Source organism: Pyrus communis, chromosome 11 (genome assembly GCF_041283825.1).
Source record: "Pyrus communis isolate YQ-2024b chromosome 11, ASM4128382v1, whole genome shotgun sequence".
NCBI classification, from domain to species: domain Eukaryota; kingdom Viridiplantae; phylum Streptophyta; class Magnoliopsida; order Rosales; family Rosaceae; genus Pyrus; species Pyrus communis.
This window is the reverse complement of record NC_142575.1, coordinates 15,406,060-15,426,909: the sequence shown is the minus strand read 5'-3', so window position 1 is coordinate 15,426,909 and position 20,850 is coordinate 15,406,060. Positions and strand designations below refer to the sequence as shown.

Genomic DNA, 20,850 nt, shown 5'->3' with positions numbered 1-20,850 from the left:
ATATTAAAAAAATATATTTTTGTTTTTAAAATTGAAGGAGAGAGGACAGAGAACGTGGGAGTATAGAGAGGGAGTTTTATTTTTTATTTTTTATTTTTTTTTAAATTAAAGATGTTAAAATCATCAATAGGTAGACATGATAATTTTTTATATGATCCGTTAACCCGACACGTAAACGACATGAAAATAACGGGTTTCGGGTCAACATGATAACTAATCGGATCATTATCGAGTAACACCCTAATAACTCGTTAATAACGGGGTCAACACGATAACTAATCGGATCATTATCGAGTAACACCCTAATAACCCGTTAATAACGGGTTATTAACAAGTTTACACAAGAGTGACACGCCAGTAATCTGTCTCGACACAATAAGAAAAAAATTATTTTAATGATTTTAATTTTTTAAACTACTAAAAAAAACCTTACTATAAAATACAATAGATATAATGAATATGTATATATTGTTTATTAATTATTATTCTATATAATTTTAAAATTTAAGTTTTATTTATTTTTATAGTATATTATAGGCAAAAATTGAAATTAAAAATAAAAATATCAAGTAATTTAAAAATACCAAACACATTAAAAAAATTATAATAATTAATTCACATGTGAGAAAAATATGAAAAAAATATGCAAACGCTCGTAGTCACATTCTCTACGCTTTGAGGATCGGTATATGATCATTTGAATTTTTAAAACCATACAAACTTTCATGAATAGTATTTTTAAGGGAGTTCAAAATAACAAAATTCATAATCAATAATGTATAAGTCTGAAAGATGTGAAAGCATAACAAATGTTTATAATTGCATCCTCAATGCTTAGACGATGGTTACATGGTTATTTAGATTTTTAAAACCCTCCAAATCTCATGAACAATGTTTTTTATTTGAGTGCAAAATTAATAATAATTTTTGTAGAATTGTGAAAAATGTAATCACTCGTAATGAAAAGCTTTACAACTTTTATGAAGGATTCAACTCCGAAATTTAGTATGTATATTGTGATAGCCCGTCTCGAATTATTTGTAACGTTAGTGTGAAAGGACGATTTTGCCCCTGGACATTAATTGGTATTGTAAAGTGTTGTTTGTTTTGTTTTGGTTGGTGGGCTGCCATTTGGACCACACGCACACTCACACACATCTATCCTTTTCTCCTGCGACTCTCTCTCTCTCGAATTTTTCTTCCATTTCCTTTGCAAGTGTACGGACAAACTTCGAAGCCAACTTTCCACGCACGGATCGAAGGTTTGAAGGTTGGTTTTGGACTCCTAGCAAGCCTAGGAACTCATCCATACCAATTTTAGGATGTGAGACCTTCGAAAACTCGAGAAACCAGTTTTCATGCATTGTTCATGCACTCATGATTGCGGAGGTTTCTTCGAGTTTTGAGGTTATAGGGAGCTTTAGATCCTTCTCACGAAGCTCGGGGAACAAGTTTGAAGGATTTTGGACGTTGGGATAGCAAGTTCTAAGGTTGGCCGGATTTTGTGGAATTTCTCAGGCGAGATTTCGGCGTTTTTGGTGCTTCAAAGTGGTATAAACTTCTTCTCCTTGTCTTAAGCTTCATTTTGACATAAATTTTGTGAATTTTGGTTGAGAATTGAGTGAGAAAAGCTATTTTAAAGTTTTTCTAGAATCTGGCGACACAGCGGCGGCTGACACCGGATTCCGACAACCTGAGGTAGGGGACAACGAAATATTCCTAACGGAGACTAACAACGTTAGGTTAAAGTTAACAGAATATTCTGGTAAATTGATGGAATATTCCCTAACGGCGTTAGGGATTCCGTCTGTACGCTAGACACATGCCTGCGTGTGGGGGTACGTAAGGCTTTAGAAAAAATTTCTAAAAATATAGGGGTGTTCATGGGATTGAGTAGAGCATGTTGGTATATTCAAACACCCTAATTGAGCAATGTATGAGAAGTTATTACCTAAGGTTGGTTATATGCGTAAAATTGACGTTTTTATAGTTGTTTCGCATATAGGTAAGGACCATCCGGAGGACGAGCGCAGCCAAGCGAGGCTCGGGGCTTACGACCCTTCTATGTATCAGTGAGTGGGCTTTTATTTTCAATATATATATATATATATATATATATTATGATTGGTATCTTTCCAGAAATTACGTTTTAATGATTTTATAATCGAAATGGTTTATAATTGAAATGCCATGTCAAATATCGTCGTTATTATTATTGTGATTGTGTTGGTTATGATTTGGTGTCGCGGACGCTCAGGTAAGTCAGGTGAGTATGTTGTTAGTGATAGATGTGGTGTTGATGAGATTGAGTTATAGCTTATATTCCTGCACCTCGGTGATTGTGCTCCGCCAGAGTAGGGCCTAGCCTTCACGTGGTCGTTCACCTCCCACACCGTACGCTCACCTTGGATCCAAAGCAGGTGCTAGACTGTCGTACAGACCACTTTAGGTGGTTCCGACTTGTAGGTGACTTGCGATACATCGCACAGCCTTCACGTGATCGTAGCATTGAGCGTATTTATATACACCAGCCTGTCGTACAGACCACTATAGGTGGTTTCGACTCATGTGCAGGATAGTGGTTAAGGAGCTATAGATTCAGCCATACAGGTCACTTTAGGTGACTCCGGCTGACGTACTGATATTATCGGTATATTATGATTTGTTTTATCTCACCTACTTAACGCTTATACTATTTGATTGGATTTTCTAACACAGTATATTCTGGCACGGCATATTTGAGCTTTATCATTTTAGCATGATTTGATATACGAGTACGTATAATATTTTTTGGAAAGTATACGGGTTTTACAGAGAGGGGTTATTACTTGATATTGAAATGGTTTGAAAAAAAAAACTTTGTTTTTGCCCACTCACGTTTTCTGTTTTGCGCCCCTCCAGATTTTAGGTAGCGAGGACGTGGGTGACGAACTAGGCATCGAGGCAGTTTTAACAGAGCACCCTCCATGTAGGATTTTCTAGTTATCACTTGTGTAGTGTTTGTTTATTTTGGACGGCACCTAAGATACTTGAACTTCTACTTTGCATTTTTCCTTTTATGTAACCACTAGTACTCACTGATCTTTTTATTGTAAATTATCTTGTTGACTTTATTTCCTTGTATTTTCACTCTTTTACTTCTGCATTACGCTCCAAATTTTGATCGGGGTGTGTCATATATACTAATTTAGTATTATGTTTTACATTTTTTGGGTTAAATTATGTTTTTCATTTTCATTTTTATTGATTTAAAATATATTTTTCTTAACGGGTAACGGGTCAGGTCATATTACCTATTTACTTTAATGGGTATTACACGACACGGCCCATTAGGCTATCAAGTATGACATGAAAACAACTAACACGAGAAACACGACACGAATGCCAAGTCTATCTGTAGGTGAGACTGAAACAAAAAATAGTAAAATTTTGTTTTGTGAAGTTACGTCACTGCTCTTAAATTTTGTGTTTTCATAGAAGACTAAATATTATTTTCATCATATTTTGGTTGACAAAGAGCATTATATTAATATGCAGTTTTGATTAGGGGTGGGCAAACGGGTATAGGAACCGCGAGTCGAGGCGGGTAATCACGGTTCGGGGTAGGTACATGCCGGTTCTTAATTTTAAAAAAGAGAAACGGGGCGGGTCGGGCTGGGCCTTTGTAATTTTCGATTCGGATCGATTCCCGAAGTATAGGAACTGCAAATACCCGGACCGACCCGTTTGTAATTAAAATGGATGGACAAGATTGAAGAGATCATCTCTCCATCTAATCTTAACCGTTAGTTTTAGGTTTCCTTGTCCTCGACCTCGACTCTGTCACTCGACTCAAGTCCTTGAACTCGATTCTGTCTCCTACAGTCTCTCTCCAAAGCCAGTGCCTTGTCATCAACCCAATTGATTGACGATTGTTGGCGCTGCGAGGACTAGAGCAACTACCCAATCTCACCAGTTATCCCTCCCAAGTCTCACCGTCACCAACCATGTCGTCGTCGTCGAAGAAGATCACCCTCAAGAGCTCAGACGGTGAGTCGTTCAAGGTCGATGAGGCGATGACACTAGAGTCGCAGACCATCAAGCACATAATCGAGGACGATTGCGCAGACAACGCATGTCGACGCTGCTAAGCCCGACGAGAAGATCTCCGAGGACGATCTCAAGGCCTAGGATCAGAATTTGGTTTGATTCTAGGGTTTCATAATTTGGGATTTGGTTGGGTTAGGGTTTTTTTGATTTGGAATTGGGGTCAATTATGTTGTTTTAGTGCCTAAGGTTACTGATTTAGGGGTTTGATCGCTGGGTTAGGGTTTTTCATTTTTCTTTTAAAATTTTATATCTTTAGCAATTCAATTTTTTTTCGATTTGGGTATTCATTGGATTTGATCTATGTGAAGCTAATGTAAGGTGAATGATTACTGATCTGGAGAGTTGGCAGTGGAGATGGGCAGTTGCAGGCTTCTTCGTGTTCGATTTCGAGCGGCACAGCCACAAGTGGTGATGAGAGTTGCTCTTCTAATTTGGGACACAGTTTGGACTCGGCCTCAAAGATGGGTGCTGCAACATCTGCCGCCACTGCATGAAGCGGCTGTTCAAAACCACGATAAGGAAGCTTGGCAAGAAGATGAATGCGACGAGGATGTCTGAGAAGAAGGTGGTGGTCCGGTTCCCAGAACGTTCCAGAGAGTTGAAGAAGAAAAGAAGAAAAAAAAACACCAAAGACCCATGGACCCGGCCCGAATCGACCCATTTCAACCTGGCTAGGTAAAGTCCAGTTCCTATATTAGAAAATGTAATCCCCGACTTGGCTCGACCTGTCTCCATTGAACCCAAGTTCGGTCCGGTCCCTTCAAAATTGGGCCTGGCTCGGCCCGTGCCCACCCCTAGTTTTGATTATTTAAAAAGTATTTTTCAAATTAACCTTTATGCACGCGCTTTTTCGTGCATGACGAGAGGTTTTTCTTAATCATGGTGTGCTACGCATAAGTTACAATTTTTTAGTTTATTAAGCTACGGGGTAATTCATATTTGAGAAAAGTATGCAGAGTAAATATTTTGATATGAAGTAAATACAATTGGTGAAGTCGTTGAGTACGTAAATATAATCACATTCTTAACTTGATTAGGATCGCAACACTTCTCCTTGAGTGTGTAAATATTCAAGTAAATAATGCATCAGGTCTTCAACAATAAAGGAAATACAATTAATGAAGTTGTTGGCACAATGAGCGAATGCGAGTCTCAAATCAATAAAAGAATGCATAAAAAATGGTCAAACACACAAAACCTTGCTATGATAAAGCCCAAGGTGGGATAAAAACCGATAGACTAAGGAGCACCGGGAGAAGTTACATTTAGTCAAAACTACATGTCTTTTGGACGCAAGTAGCAAAAATCTAGTTAGGTAGCAAAAATCTAGTAGGAAAAATGCTCTCAAGTGTAAGGAAAAAGATTACATTACGATTAAGTGAGTATACTTCTGGATACCCCATGAGTTTAACAAAACTTCCAAATGAGAACTACAAGCATTGCATATGAGATAGTGACACATACCAATTCTCAAACAGGCTTCTAGAAGGTAGACTTCGGTAGTGGCATCGTGCAGAGGTTGGCCAAGTTGTTTAGGATCAGATTGCTTAACTTCAATCTCCTAATTCTTTGTTGATGTGATGTAGACACAATATGTCTTGGTATTAACGTATCATGCCTTTTTCTGATTGATACATGCGACATAGTATAAAGAAAAGCATCATTCCGAGGATCAGAGGGGTTGGATCCGCTCGGGATGCATAGAGATTAGCCGAAATATGTAGTATCTTCAAGGTAGAGGAAAAACATCTTTAATACCAATTCAGTGGGTGCGTGTAGGCGCAGTACTGCATCTTTACCAATAGATCAACAGTAAAAGAGATGTCATGTCTAATGTAATGAGTTAAGTAAAACAAAGCAGAAAGTTCAACTCAGATATGGAACTTTAGATTCTATAACCTTTTCAAGGGTCTTATTTGCATATAGTGTATGGATGACCATAGGTATACTCAAAGGTAACACGTTCAGGTGTAGTTCGACTGGTAGACCAAAATACCGTGAGAACAGTGCTTTGAACTCCAGGTCAAGATATAAATGAGTTTTCCCAAGATATTTCATCTCAAATTCTGTCTTCAAGTGCGAGGTAATTTTGTCAAGCTCTTCTGGAGCCTTAGTGAGATTCATGTCATTAATATAAATTGCAACTTTAGCAATTCAGAATATAACTTCTTAATTTAACACGTAAGGGCATAATTTCATATCCCTTACTAATTAAACAATAACTTAGCCGGGGATTGCTTTAATCCGTAAAGTGAATGCCTCAGATGAGTTGAGAGGGTGTTCTATGATTTAGAACTTTTCGAACAATCCATGTAATTTTTCAAAAACTTACATGTAAATCTCTGTGTCAATATCCCCGTGGAGAAACACTAACCACATTCATAATGATGCAATCAATCACAGGGCGTTTGAGAGAAGCCTTGCGCCATAAGGCATGCATTATATTGCACTATTCCATTCATCTCATTACACTTCCTTTCTAACTTGTAACACGACATGATTACCTTCAATAGTGTAGGAACTGTTGGAAATGTGCTCTAAACCCAATCATAAAATGATACTTTATGGATATTTCACATGTCAAACTAAATAGTTAATGTAAGAGCAACAATTATTATTTAAAGCTGTCTCATTAAATGTTATACACGTAAATAATAAGTTCAAAAAATATGTAACTAGGAGAATGTGATCTAAAGAAGTTAGATTCATGATACCATTCTCTTTCATACACATACCCTAAACGTTCTCGATCATAGGATTGCCAATTGGGAATTGATGATATGTTAAGATCAGTACATGTTATGACTTCTCTCTGGTAAAGTGATTGGTCTTGAGTCATTAGTGTGACTGATACCAAGGCAAGTATGTAAGTGCTCAATAGAGAATGAGTTTATTGAACGCGATTAACGACAAGTTCTCATACTCATGTCACATGAGAACTTATAGTTGGGATAATGCAAAATATTCATTTGGCCCGAGATATCACGGTTGTTTTGTGGTTAGGTCCTTAGTCTTTGACTGTGTTAAAGGCATTCCATTAAAGTGTCCATCGCATAGTTGGGGCTAAGCTAGTTAATCATAGGGACATGTGAATGTGCAACAAAATATCTTTAACCTTTAAACCATTAAGGGAGAATACTCTATGATATAATTAAGAATCTCTAGTCAGAGTATGAATGAGATTTAGGAAGTCCTTCCAAATCACATACAAGGTAATCATATAAGTAAGAGAATCACATTAGATAGTAGATATGAATAAACTATCAAACCAAACAATGTGATCAAGAGTATTGTATTAAAGAAAGACCGTATTGCATTTATAATCCTAAATTGAATAGGTTTTCCAACCTCTTCTGATTAGCTTAGGTAGCCATGACATAGCTAGGTGTCATTCATGGCTTGCGGAAGCCTCAAAGATGTATAATCACTAAAGAGAGAATTGAAAGTAAGTTTCAATTCACAATCGATTTAGATAAAGAGTTCTAATCGCTCTAAGTGCCCACTGCTTCAACAAAATGAACCTAATGGATTGCACAACGTGTAAGGTAATGATTGAAGGATATAACGAAGATGAGTATGGACAATTAAATAGTTTAATATTTATGTTAGGATTAATTAATATGTTAATTAATCTAACGAATAAGTTCATTTTAGACCTCGGGTTAGTTTTGGGCCTTGGGGCCCAAATGGGCGTTGAAAGGTCAAATCCATAAGCTTAAGTTGTATGAAAAATTAACACAAAAGAGCACAAGGCCCTTTAACACAAGGAGGCCAGCCGTAGAGAGAAAATGAGTGGTCTTGGACTTATTACAAGTTTGCCACTCAAATTAAGGAAAGTATAAAAGCAACTTTATAGCCTTTTGTTCATTAGGGTTTTCTAAGATGCAAAAGAGAGAAAACATTTATCTCTTTGTCTTCAAAGAGGCCAGCCACCATGGGAGAACTTTGCTAGCATTTTGTTCTTCCATGGTCACTCATCTTCTTCCTCAACCATGCTTGGTGTCGGAACTTAGAGACCTCCAACTTTGGAGTCTTTTGGAGAACCCATTCCTCCATCCAAATCCAAGAAGACATGGAGCCAAGATGCAAAGTTCTTCCATCTACATCCATGGAGCCAAGGATCAAGGAGACAAAAGCAAGAAAACACTCACATGGTATCATTTGCTAAGGAAAGAGGTGCTTCAAAGGTATAAAAGTTTCTCAACTCATTTTGTTTTGAGTTAAGTCTTGGTTCACCACCACTACTAGGCTTTGAAGTTCATGGTTTAAGTTTTGTTTAAAAGTGCATACAAGCATGTTTCCGCCATTTAATCGTTAAATGCATGCATTATATTGCTTAATGAACTTAGTTTTTTCAAATAATTTCCTTCAGGAATGACATGTCTAAACTCACTTTGGTAAGGAATTAAACCTGGATTGTGGTCATTAATCAACGGAAGACGGTCCAATATCATCATTTTCATTTATATTGGTAGCTACCATGTACGTGAAAACATCATCAATGATAATCTCATTCCAATTCTATATCTCATTTAAACTAGTATACTGAACTAAGAACTTCAAGTCTCAAGAGTAATCCAGATTAATCTCATGAGATGAAAATGATTGACGGCGATTGAGTATGGAATCATTTTGTGCCTTGACCTTCATCTTCTAGAGAAATGAATCCTATGAACAGAGTGATCTGTCACGCTTCAGGTCAAGACATATTGATTAGCTCTGTCGATGTATTGACAGTCTAACAGGAACGGCACACCTTTTGGGGATGTTAACTCGACGTTGTTAGGTACGTCTATCCTTGCATGCATGATTACAGCTGGTATATAATCGTGTCACTTTAGCTAGACTAGAGGAATGCGTCTGGAGCAACATTCTAAAAACTAGAATATATCGCACTTGCTTATCATACTTGTGCTGTACGGGGATCGAGATGAGATATATTGGGTAACGTCCACGTAAATTAGTGTCATTCTTTAGGAACGTTGACATTTTTATCTCCCATTAATAGTGGAAAGATTGTCTTATTGAAGTGACAATCCAAAAATAAACGGTGAAAATATTGCTTGCAAGGGCTCCAAAGAGCTAGTTCGAAGGAAAATCATAATTGACAAAGATTTACAGCCTTCTTTGAAGGCCCATATTGGTACGTTATAGTGGCACAACTTGGCATAGAAAATGCACACCCAAATGTGTAAGCACGAAGTGTTAGGCTTTTACTTAGTAACTAATTGTAACGGCATATATGGTTAGGTGGGAATGGGCCTCAAGGCAGACCAACATAGCTGTATATAAGATTACATAACCCTAGGAAGAAAATGAAAGCTTGGTGCATTTAACAAGGTCTAGGTGATCATTTTAATTGCGCTTTATGATCGCTCTGGGAGGTTGTTTTGTGGTGAACACGGGGAATTCGATTTTCAATTACAAACCTAAAAGGCATGCAATACTTATCGAAAACATTTGATAACACTCGGGCAATATCCAGTTTTCCAGACTTTATGGGAAAATTACGGTAGTGAACCCTTGGGTAAAAATCGGTCAGGAGGTTTAGCAACAATGTGTGTGTGGACAAACATATGATCATATTTTTGATACCATCAACTAAAACAATAATTATTTGTATGGTCTACATTTTGGTTGGACTAGTCCATAATTATTCCTTTGAATCCACTGTGAAAATAGGGTCATTTTGATATCTTTGTTAGGGATGGTACATAAATCCAATTTCTCCAACGAGCAGGTTTGGCAAAGTGTTATAAGAGATCCTTACTTCGGGTAAGGAGATGCGTCGTATAATACGTGGCATCATTGTTCGACCTAAGTGTCCTAAATGGTCAAGCCAAAATAAATAAATTGCTCGAATCACCCAGTTGCAGGCATGTCAAATGTGGCATGTCTCAATTAGGAGGCAGCTCATTAGCCTTATTATTTCCTTTAATGGTTTCAATCATAATCATTGTCATCTTGAATATCCTTAAGACTTAACGACGTTCTTCTGGAACAGAGATAATATAAGGTCTTTTAAATTGGTAATTATGTACCATTATGCAACGAGAAGTGTGCCAATGCTCTTAATCGGGTTGGATAGACCTGAAGTCATTTCTAGAGAGGTGATTTAGGTATAAAGTTAGTGTGCATAACAACATATTCTTCCAGACAACTAACTTTTCAACGTCCGTACCCAATAACGTGTTTAATTGAATTTGGTAAAATGTATAGAAACATGATTCAATTAACTCATATTCGAAGACAATATCCATAAGATTGTCTAGAAATAAAAAAAATACCAACTTGAATCCGGGAACATAGGAAATTGTTTACAAAGGGGATTCGGCCAAAAAGGCCATCCCTGTTAAAATTCTTCTCTTAACTCATATTCGAAGACAATATCCGTAAGATTATCTAGAAATAAAACAAATACCAACTTGAATCTGGGAACATAGGAAATTGTTTACAAAGGGGATTCAGCCAAAAAGGCCATCCCTGTTAAAATTCTTCTCTTCCAAATGTCTTAGGTGGAGCAAAATTAGTCTCACAGAATGACTACGAGAATGGTACTCCTTAACGACATTGGTAGGGCATAGATAAGTGTGTAACCAATGATTTCTTCGATCAAAACGGAAGTAGATTTTGCAGGGTTGAGTTTTGGGAATACCATTCCATATTCTTGAAGTTTCAGGTCGTAGGTGCCAAGGATCACACTTCTGGCCATGATGCCACCCCTTGACGGGCCTTGATTCTACCATATGTTGTAAAATAAACCCTAGAGTGGGTGAGAAAGAGACAAACTTAGGTTTGAAAGGTTGGAGCAAAACTATGCGACTCTGTTCATACATTCATGTTGAAGTAGGGCATTGCCGTTTGGTAGGCTCTAACCAAAACTGGGTTAGGACATTCAATAGACTTTAGCCAAACTGAGCCTATATTGTTCAATACCTCCCAGCCAAATCACTTAGGTACCTTTCTCTCACATTTATGGTAGTAATCAGATCCAAGGATTTGATAAACTTTCGCTTTGTACAATGTTGCTTTAGGAGCGTGTTAGAGACATGGAAGGACAAGAAAAATCTTCTCCAATCAAAATTCGATCGAATTTTATAAGCTTCAGAATCGTACACATTCATGGACATAAAGGTTTTAATCATAGTTTGCTTCAGGCAATGTTATGATTAAATAGTCCATAGAGCCAGCTAAGGAGCCATAGAATCCTTTTTTAGTGATGTATACTTCTGTTTGTAATGCTTTGGGCATGTTTCTTCGAATGAAAATCATGGCAGAGGCTTATTAAGCTCTTTCATACCATTGTTGGCTTCAATGGTTTCTTAGCTTCTTGATAGTCAAGTCTCTTTCACATCTTGCACCCATATAATGTAGTTTCTGTGAGAAACATCCAAACTAGTGAAATCAAATGGAGGGATCAAAATTGTGACTGGTGCTATGGGAAATAAAACATACATAAGCATCAAAGTTAGAACATTCGGGTGTTAAGACATAGTTTACATGAAAAAAATTCGGGTTTTCATGAGTTTATTGTTTTATGAAAATTTCGGGTATCAAAGGCACTAAATTTGATACTACAGGTTCGAGTTTGGTACGAACTTCTAGTTCATAAAAGAGGTACATGTAAGAACGCAAAATACAATTACAACTAAAGTGTAATTTGGGTTGCTTGAGGAATTCAAGTGTAAGTAGCTTCAGGACTACGAAAGCATATTAACATTTCAAAGAAAAATAATAAAATATTGCATCATTGATAGTGGAACCAAACATGGTTGATCGGAACCAAACAAGGTTGATTGTGGAAACAAAGTAATGACATTGGGTCACACTACAAGAAAACATGGATTAAGTGACCGAATTTTTTGTGGCACGTGAAAATTCATCGCATATAGGTAAAACAAGTGATGCTTTTTTAAAAATCGTCACTTTAAGATTTTTGGACTCCAAAATATTTTGCACTTATACTTTTGGATTCGGCACAAAAAAGTGGGCAGGAAAGTTTACCCCCAACCGAAATTTTAATATGTGACGCAATGTTAAATTCATCACATAAGAAGAGGGAAGGCTACCTGGCCATTCCTTACATATAATATTGAATAAAAAATAAAAAATAAAAAATAAAAAATATAGATGCAATTATCAAAACCCCCAAATAACAAAACCTATCCATTTATTCTCATTTCTTCCCAGTCTTCATCACCTGTTCGTCTACTCCATCACCCTGACTTCGACGACCAGTTACTTGGTGGTTGCCAGCGACGGTGACTACCACCTCTCCTTCGTCTCCCTCCCTCAGCCATTCTCCCATGCTTTGATTCTCGTTCACTAACTCTCTTATCTCTCTGACATAACAAGATCAAATTGGGAGAAGAAAAGTTCAATTTTTTCTCAAGTTCTTTCTCTCTATATTTCTTTAATTGTTTTTGGATTTTTTTTTTCTTTACTTGTTCCCCAGATTTTGATTTTCTTTTGCTAAAGATCCTATTGTTGGTGAATTGTTCCTTGCTAAAGATCCTATTGTTGGTGAGTTATACTGGCAGTGAATTTTCTGTTCCAGTCTTGATTCTTCTTTAGTCTTTGGAGTCAAATTTTGGTCTTGGTGGTTAATATATGTTTTTATATTTTTTCTTAATCCCTTAACTAAGTGTTATCTTTTTGTTTTTTGTTTTTGTTCAATGTTGTAAGTCTGTAACCATTAAGCTGCTTGTTGTCTTTCTTGAGAGAGGTGTTGTCAAGAGTCAAGGCTAGGTTCTCCTTGAAAAATTTTGGGTAGGGCCTACAGTGTTGCCGTTTCTTACTAGCTACTTACCCTGGGAATTCTTTAGATGTGTACTTTCTTGTGTTTTGGCTGGCTGAAAAGGGGTGATGGTAGGAGATCTGGTAGCACATAAATATAAGGAATGATTAAAACTACTTACATCCCTCCAGTAGAGCTCCGCAAATCACTCGTAGCGTTCTCTGGAGTGAGTCCTAGACTTTTATAGACTAGGAAAATATAGTTTGACTAGGACAATACATGAAAATCCTAGAATTTAAAAGACTAAAGTTTGTTTCAAAATATGAATTATCAATATTGTGTCCTTTGGAGTGATCCTAAAATACTTGATTATGTTTGTAAACATTTTTATAGAAATATATGTAGAAGTATTGATATCAGCAAAAATTCTTAATTTCTGAATAGATTTGAATTGCTTTTATGTCTTTGATGTGGTATATACTCTCTGCTTCTGATATGCTTATCTGAAACTGGTTTTGCTGCACAAGAATAGGTTCACACAGTGTTTCCACGTCTCTTTGTATAAAGGCTCAGATGCCTATAAAGCCATATGATTGAAAATAGCTTTTTCATCGTGTAGAAGTATGCATTTTAATTTTCACCGACCAAAGAAATCCTAGCACGATTTTACTTTCTTTATTAAGTTATCACACAAATAAACATATTTTTAATTAGTTAGCTAAACAAAACTAAAACCATATGTTACAAATTGTCTAATATACACTTACCTCATACTTTCCAATTTTCTTGCCTCCAAGCGAATTTCTTTATGAGGTTTATTTTTATTTTTATTTTCTTTTCATTTTTCAATTGATGTTAGATTGGAGTTAATGAGGAACTTTTTTAGCATGAGAAATGTCAAAGCATTAGTTTTGACAATTAGATTGTTACAGACACTTCTATGTAAAAAAAGTTGAAAACTTTTCCTTCAAAATTTCAAAACATAAACTAGAAGGAAGAGAAACATCCATGCTTGTATCTCATTTCTCATACAACAATCTAAGAACTCACAGAAGCTAATAGAACAAAATACCTTAGCTCAGACCCCCTTGGGGGACTAGAAAACTAGAGACATGGAGGGCAACCCAGTTTTTCATTGTGATTCAGGGAAAAAAGAGTGTTTATATGACATGAAGAGGAAGGGTGGGAAAAGGTGAATATGATAGTCTAAGATGATGGATTAAGAGCCGCAGAGTGGACTCCATATAGCACCTTACGATTGCGCTCTCATCTAACTATACTCTAATGCACATTTATCTTTGTACATATATGAAATTTTTATAATTTCATGATTTTCAAGATTGAAGGTGCTCAAGGTCGAGATTACTTAAGTACAAGACCAAGGCTCCAAGTTAGTATGTTGTCTTTAATGCTTGCAATTTACAATGACATTATTAATGCTACCTCTAGTCAAATAATCATTGCATTTGAATAGTAATGATGGATATGAAGTATTGTGCATGTATACGCTAAAGCATGGTGGTTTTTCTGTTAGATTATTGCAAATTTAGTATCTAGCATGGTGATTTTTGTATGATTTCGCTATTTTCTAGTACGTTTGTTTTAGCATCTAGTTGTTGTTGAGTTGGGACATGTGAATTTTTCAATTGAGCTTCTTGACGTTTTTGGTTGTTATATTATACGTCTATCTTAACAATTTTACATATATATTCATATATATATATATATATATATATTTCCTATTATGGCAACCTATTGAAATATGTCAAAGTGTGTAGCTCAATACTAGGATTGAAGTGATCTGATTTCATGGATTGACAATGGATCTGTAGTCAGGATCGTCTGATATAGAAAAGGGATCAAGTCATTTATTGACATTGCTTGTCACCATGTGAATGAGAATAATCAAATACCATGTCCTTGTAGAGTTTTCCATAACACATTTTTTCACTTGGTTGAAGATGTTCATCCCCATTTGTTGAATTCTGGTATGGATCTGAATTATGATAGATGGATATATCATGGGGAGCATATCCAACAAGTGCAAGGAGAATCTTCGGTTTCTACGAACAATGAGCCAACCAGTAACTCTAATGGCAACATGTTTAATATGATTGAGGATGACATTCAAGGAATAAATGATGATGACGACGATGATGATGATGATCAAGATATAATGGGGAACCAAGATACCATGTAGGGTGATGATATGACCAATGCGTGGACAGATGTTGATACTTATGAGATGTTGGTTGGTGAAGCTCAAAAGGAACTATACCTTGGATGTAAGCAATATACAGTTTTGACATATGTCGTGGAGTTGATTCACACCAAAGTTGACAACCACATGACAAACAAGGCAATTGATAAGATGCCAGCAATGATGAAGATGTGTCCCCAACCTAACATTGTTCCTGACTCATTTTTTGAGTGCAAGAAGATATTGAAAAGTCTTGGACTGGGGTGTGAAAATATACATGCTTGCTACTATGATTGTGCACTATTTTATAAAGAACACGAAAAGAAAGATAAATGTCCAGTTTGTAATGAGCCAAGGTATAAGGATAGTCATTATGAGCCGAGGAAGAAAGTTCCAAGAAAAGTGTTGCGATACTTTTCACTTAAGCCAAGGCTATAGAGGTTGTTCATATCAAGACATACGAGCGAAGACATGAGGTGGCACAAGGAGAAAAAAATCAATGATGGGAACACAATAAGGCATCTAACAGACTTGAGTGCTTGGAAAAAATTTGACCAAATGTACCCTAATTTTGCTCGAGACCCATGAAATGTCCGATTGGGCCTTGCAAGTGATGGGTTTACTCCTTATTCAGATATAAGTAAACCGTATAGTATGTGGCCAGTTGTTGTATTTCCATATAATTTGCCCCCATGGAAATGCATGAAAAACCTTTTTCTTTTATGACCTTATGAATTCCTGGACCAAAAGCACCTGGAAATGAGATTGACATTTATTTACGTCCATTGGTTGATGAGCTTAAGGAACTATGCGAAAATGGCGTTCCAACCCATGATAAGATGACTGGGAGTACATTTAATTTGTGTGTAGCTGTTATGTGGACCATGAACGACTTCCCGACTTATGGAAATTTATCAGGTTGGAGCACTCATGGCAAGTTGGCATGTCCACTGTGCAATGAGGATGGATCTTACACTAAGTTGAGAGACAAGTATTGTCATATTGGGCACCGTCGTTACTTATCTATGAATCACTCATGGTGCAAAAAACCCAACTCTTTAATGGTTGCCGAGAGATGAGACATCGTCCAAGAGAATTCTCAGGTGATGACATTCTTGATCAACTTGATTCCCTTTTACCTCGTACACTTGGTAAGCATCGTACTAATAAGATAAAAAGAGGAAGCGGAATGCCGAAGAATTAAATTGGACAAGGAAGAGTATTTTTTTCGAGTTGGAATGCTGATCCAAATTAAAGATTTGGCATAATCTTGTTGTTATGCATATTGAGAAGAATATAGTTGACTGTTTGATTGGGACTTTGTTGAATATGGGGAAGTCGAAGAATACCTATAAGGCACAGATGGATTTACAAGACATGAGTATTAGAGAGAGTTTGCATTTGAAACTAAATGCAAGTAACACATTGGATAAGCCTTTGGCTTGGTATGTATTTAAGCCATATGAGCGTAAAGATTTCTTGCATTGGTTGAAATCAATTAAATTTCCAGATGGTTATGCAGCAAATATATCACAAAAAGTGAATGTGGATGAAGTATATTTAGTTTGAAGAGTCATGATTGTCATGTGTTGATGCAACGTGTGCTTCCTGTGGGAATTCGAAAATACTTGAAAAAGCATATATATGGTCCGATTGTTGAGTTTTCTAGTTTTTTTCAAAAAATATGTGCAAAGGCTCTGACTGTTACTGATCTTGACAAGTTGGAAGAAGACATTGTCCTCATATTGTGCAAACTAGAAAAAAAATTCCTGCCCGCATTCTTCATTCCCATGGTTCATGATAGGGATTTTATCAACTGCAAAAGTAGGGATAAAAACACTTAAAAATACTTGCAAGAGTACAAGGTTGTTGTAGTATAGCGGTTCAAGCAAGGTTGTTCTCCACAGGGATTGAATGAATAATTTATGTTTAAAACCAACTCCTAATTAATTATTGAAAACAAAGTTTGGAAAATGTTGATTCTAGAATTTAATATAATAAAATCGAATTTTAAAATAAGACAATTAAAGAAATTAACTACAGAATAATTTAAAGAAAGTCAATTTGTAAAACCTAAGGTTCAGCCGTCACCCTAACAATCTTACGTAATTCTTCTAATTCCTTATGAATTAAACATGCATATTTTGAAGGTTAGGTTTTCCTAAAGTATGCCCTAGTTGGAACCTCCAACATAGAACGTATATCTAACATGCAACCCGTCCGTGGCATCCAGATCGAATGTGAACATGCAAGACTCATTAAGTTTTGTGAAAACCTTTTGAAAAACCATACAACCCTTAAGATGTGTCGTCCATCCTAAGAAGTTACACATATTAACCACAAGAAGCCTTAGTCAATTCCAAGGACAACCCTCCACCAAAATTGCATCAAATTACTTTCCTAAATATCTTAATGGTGGCCAATCATCAAGACAACTAGATAGTTTAAAGCACAATGATTAATAATTCAAAACTTTCATGCATAATATCATAAGCAAATTGAAAAGAAACTACATATTCTTGCTAAGGCTCGTGGGCTCGTCCTAGCAAACGAAACTAGTTACGAACAATCATAAAACAAAATATTATTAAAAACATGGATAGAAAACACCTTGAAAATAAACCTGACTTGTCAAGGCTCTCTAAAGCAAAGTATTGCGTTCTCCCCCTTTCTAACCTAATGGCTAAATAGCCTTATTTATACTACTACAAAATAAAATGCTCCCTAGAAAAGGTCTCAGAATAAAACTAGGAAACATAATAAAATAATAAAACAGAAAATAAAAGGTTTCCTATTTAAACTAAAATTCAGACTTCTCAGAAAATCATACTTTTAACCGACCAAATCAACTCTAATTTGGTCCCAAAAGGTCTCTTTTGAAATATGAAGACGTCCCCTACAAATTCTCAGAAGGAATCTTCCTCAAAATACACCATCTTGACTTTCAAAATACCCAAAACGGCCAGAAACGTTAATCTAGGAAAGTTGCATGCTGGGCCTTTATTTCATCGCCACGGTTAAACGGCTTGGTAGAAAAATCTGGAATTTTGACACAATCATCTTGAAAGGCACATGAACATCCTCCAATTGGAATCACTCCAAAATTCATCCTTTTGATTAATTTTTGCTCCAGAGGAATTTGAATGTCCTACATTAAAAATACATAACAAAGTATCAAAGTTCTACCAAAATAACCACTAAATTAATACTAAGATGAGGGTAAAATATATGGTATAAAATGGACTCATTAGTTTACTTAGCAGTGCACTTACCACATGAAGCAAAATTGGCAGGACTAGTCGGATATTGATGGACGTATCCTGTACAAAGGTAAATGGCCATGATGTTTTTGTTAGTTGCATAATTTTTTTTTATTTCTACGTACTAACAATTGTTCATTTATCTAGATTGTTGGGTTCGTACAAGAAATCTGTTCGTAACAAAGTTGTCTTGAAGGCTTTATTATGGAAGCACACTTCGCATACGAGTCTTCAACTTTTTGCTCAATTTATTTATGTGACGTGGAAACAGAATTCACCCAACCAAAAAGAAATGATGATGGTAGTAATCCCAATGCGCTTATTTCAGTGTTTTCTCAAAAAGCATGTCCATTTGGTGCTCATGTAATGGTTCAACTTTCAAGGGAAGATATAGAAATGGCTTATTGGTATATCTTAGATAATTGCGAAAAAATAGAAGACTTCATAAAGTATGTGATAGTAATAGTTGAACATCTATTTAAATAAATATAATTCCACAACTTTCACTTATATTTGATTTACTTATGCAGTGAGCATATCGAGATTTTGGAAAGAGATAGTCATGCAAATGTACAACAAAGGCATAGACAGTTGTTTCCGGAATGGTTTAGGTAGCAGGTCATGTCATTGTATTATCAAGAGCCTAGATTGGTTAGTGAAGAGATTTTTTTCATTAGCCCAAGGTCCATATCAACGTATTGTCCAATACATAGGTTGTATTGTGAATGAGATTCGGTATTTGGTCAAACATGTTGATCAAAACCGTACAACACAGAACAGTGGAGTTATGACGCTGGGGTCGCACAATGATGAAACATGTAACTTTTATGGCATCTTATTTAATGTCATTAAAGTACAAATTACTAAAGGTTTTAAGGTGATTCTTTTCAAATGTCATTGGTATAATATAGATACAAGAGGTAAAAAAGTCATACAGGATTATCATCTTACATCATTTGAATGTAAATAATTATTGGTACGATTGTGATCCATATGTGTTAGCTAAACAAGCACATCAAGTATTTTATATTGATGACTTAAAAATGGGTCATCCATGGAAATTTGTGCAAAAGATACTACATAGACACATTTGGATGTTCCTGAGAAAGATGATGATGATGAGGAAGACAATGCCACTAACGAAGACGATGATGCGTATGTAGATGCAATTGAAAATTCTACAAGGCGGGTCCATAATGACGATGAAGTTGATATATCATTATGTAGAGATGATGTTGATCCTGAATCTTTTGATATTAACGAGGAGGTTGGAAGAATGCTAGAGCTATAGAGGGATGAGGAGAAGGAGAAGGAAGAAAAGGACGAAGAAAAGGAGGAGGAAGAGGATGATGAGGATGAGAATGTTGGAACCAATTATACTAATGATGATTGCAATTGATGACTGGTGAGATCTATGCATTATAAATAAATGTTTATTATCCTACAATAGTAAATATATTTGGTTGTCATTTTACAAATAGTCACTATGCTTATAATGGTTTGTGTTTGTATATATTAACATTTTGGTTGTGTTATTTACTTTTATGTTTCATATTTAGATGGCAATTTCTACACAACGAGGAAAAAGGGTGAAGCGGGTGAGGGATCCCTTACCTCCTCCTCCAAATGATGCATTTACACCGCCACCACCACTTCCTCCGCCACCTCCTCCACCACCACCACCTACACCTTTGCGAGGAAAGAGGGTGAAGCGAGTAAGGGATTACTTACCTCCTCCCCCAAATGATGCACTTGCACCTCATCCGCCACCTCCTCCAACAATACTTCTTCCATCACCACCTGCACCTTCGCCAACAAACACTAACCTAGGTAAGAAAGGTAGTTACAATTATTTACTTTTTCCTTATTAACATAGTTTTAAACAACACATTACATTGATTAGAGATACATATATTTTTCTAGAGATAGATTTTGACTTTTTTGCAAAAATGATGACTCGTGGAAAGTCATGTGGGAAAGGCGTCCATGATATTTCAGAGGCCAATAACGGGCTGAAGATGCCAATCATCTTTGATTTTAAACATCAAGTTCCAAGTGATCCAGTTGTGTCAGGTTTTTTCATGTCCGAGATAGGGAATATTGTTCGGACTTGTTCACTGGTTTGCTATGAGAGATGGTTTAAGGTCTCAGCTTCAGAAAGAAGAAACTATAAGAGAAGTTTCTTGTGAGTTTTGAATTTAATTCAATTAATTCATTGTAATTTCAAGCACTCACTTGCATATATTTATGTTCAACAATAGGTATTATTTGTTGTGGACTTATCCCATCTGAAGATTATTGAATATGTTGACTGAATTTTGTATTTTGTGATGCTAATTTCGTCACATATTAGAATAATAAGTGACGGCAGAAGCATCATGTAAAAGGAAAGTATGTGGCGACTCCAATATTCGTCACTTAAACTATCGGTGACGCTGTATAGGTGACATTAATTGTGATGCTGAAATTTCGTCACATATAGTCAAATGTGACGATTTTTCATATTTATGTGACGAATGTCGGTCATCACAAAAGCCATATTTTCTTGTAGTGTCATATTCACT

General features: G+C 36.1%; 1 long non-coding RNA gene across 1 annotated transcript; it reads left to right on the top strand.

The window, feature by feature from the left end:
- Nucleotides 1-12,617: 12,617 nt before the first annotated feature.
- On the top strand, nucleotides 12,618-20,559 carry LOC148692949 (uncharacterized). The gene is made up of 3 exons (XR_015952894.1): nucleotides 12,618-18,356; nucleotides 18,434-20,116; nucleotides 20,210-20,559. It is a non-coding gene; the product is annotated as an uncharacterized LOC148692949 (long non-coding RNA).
- Nucleotides 20,560-20,850: the final 291 nt, after the last annotated feature.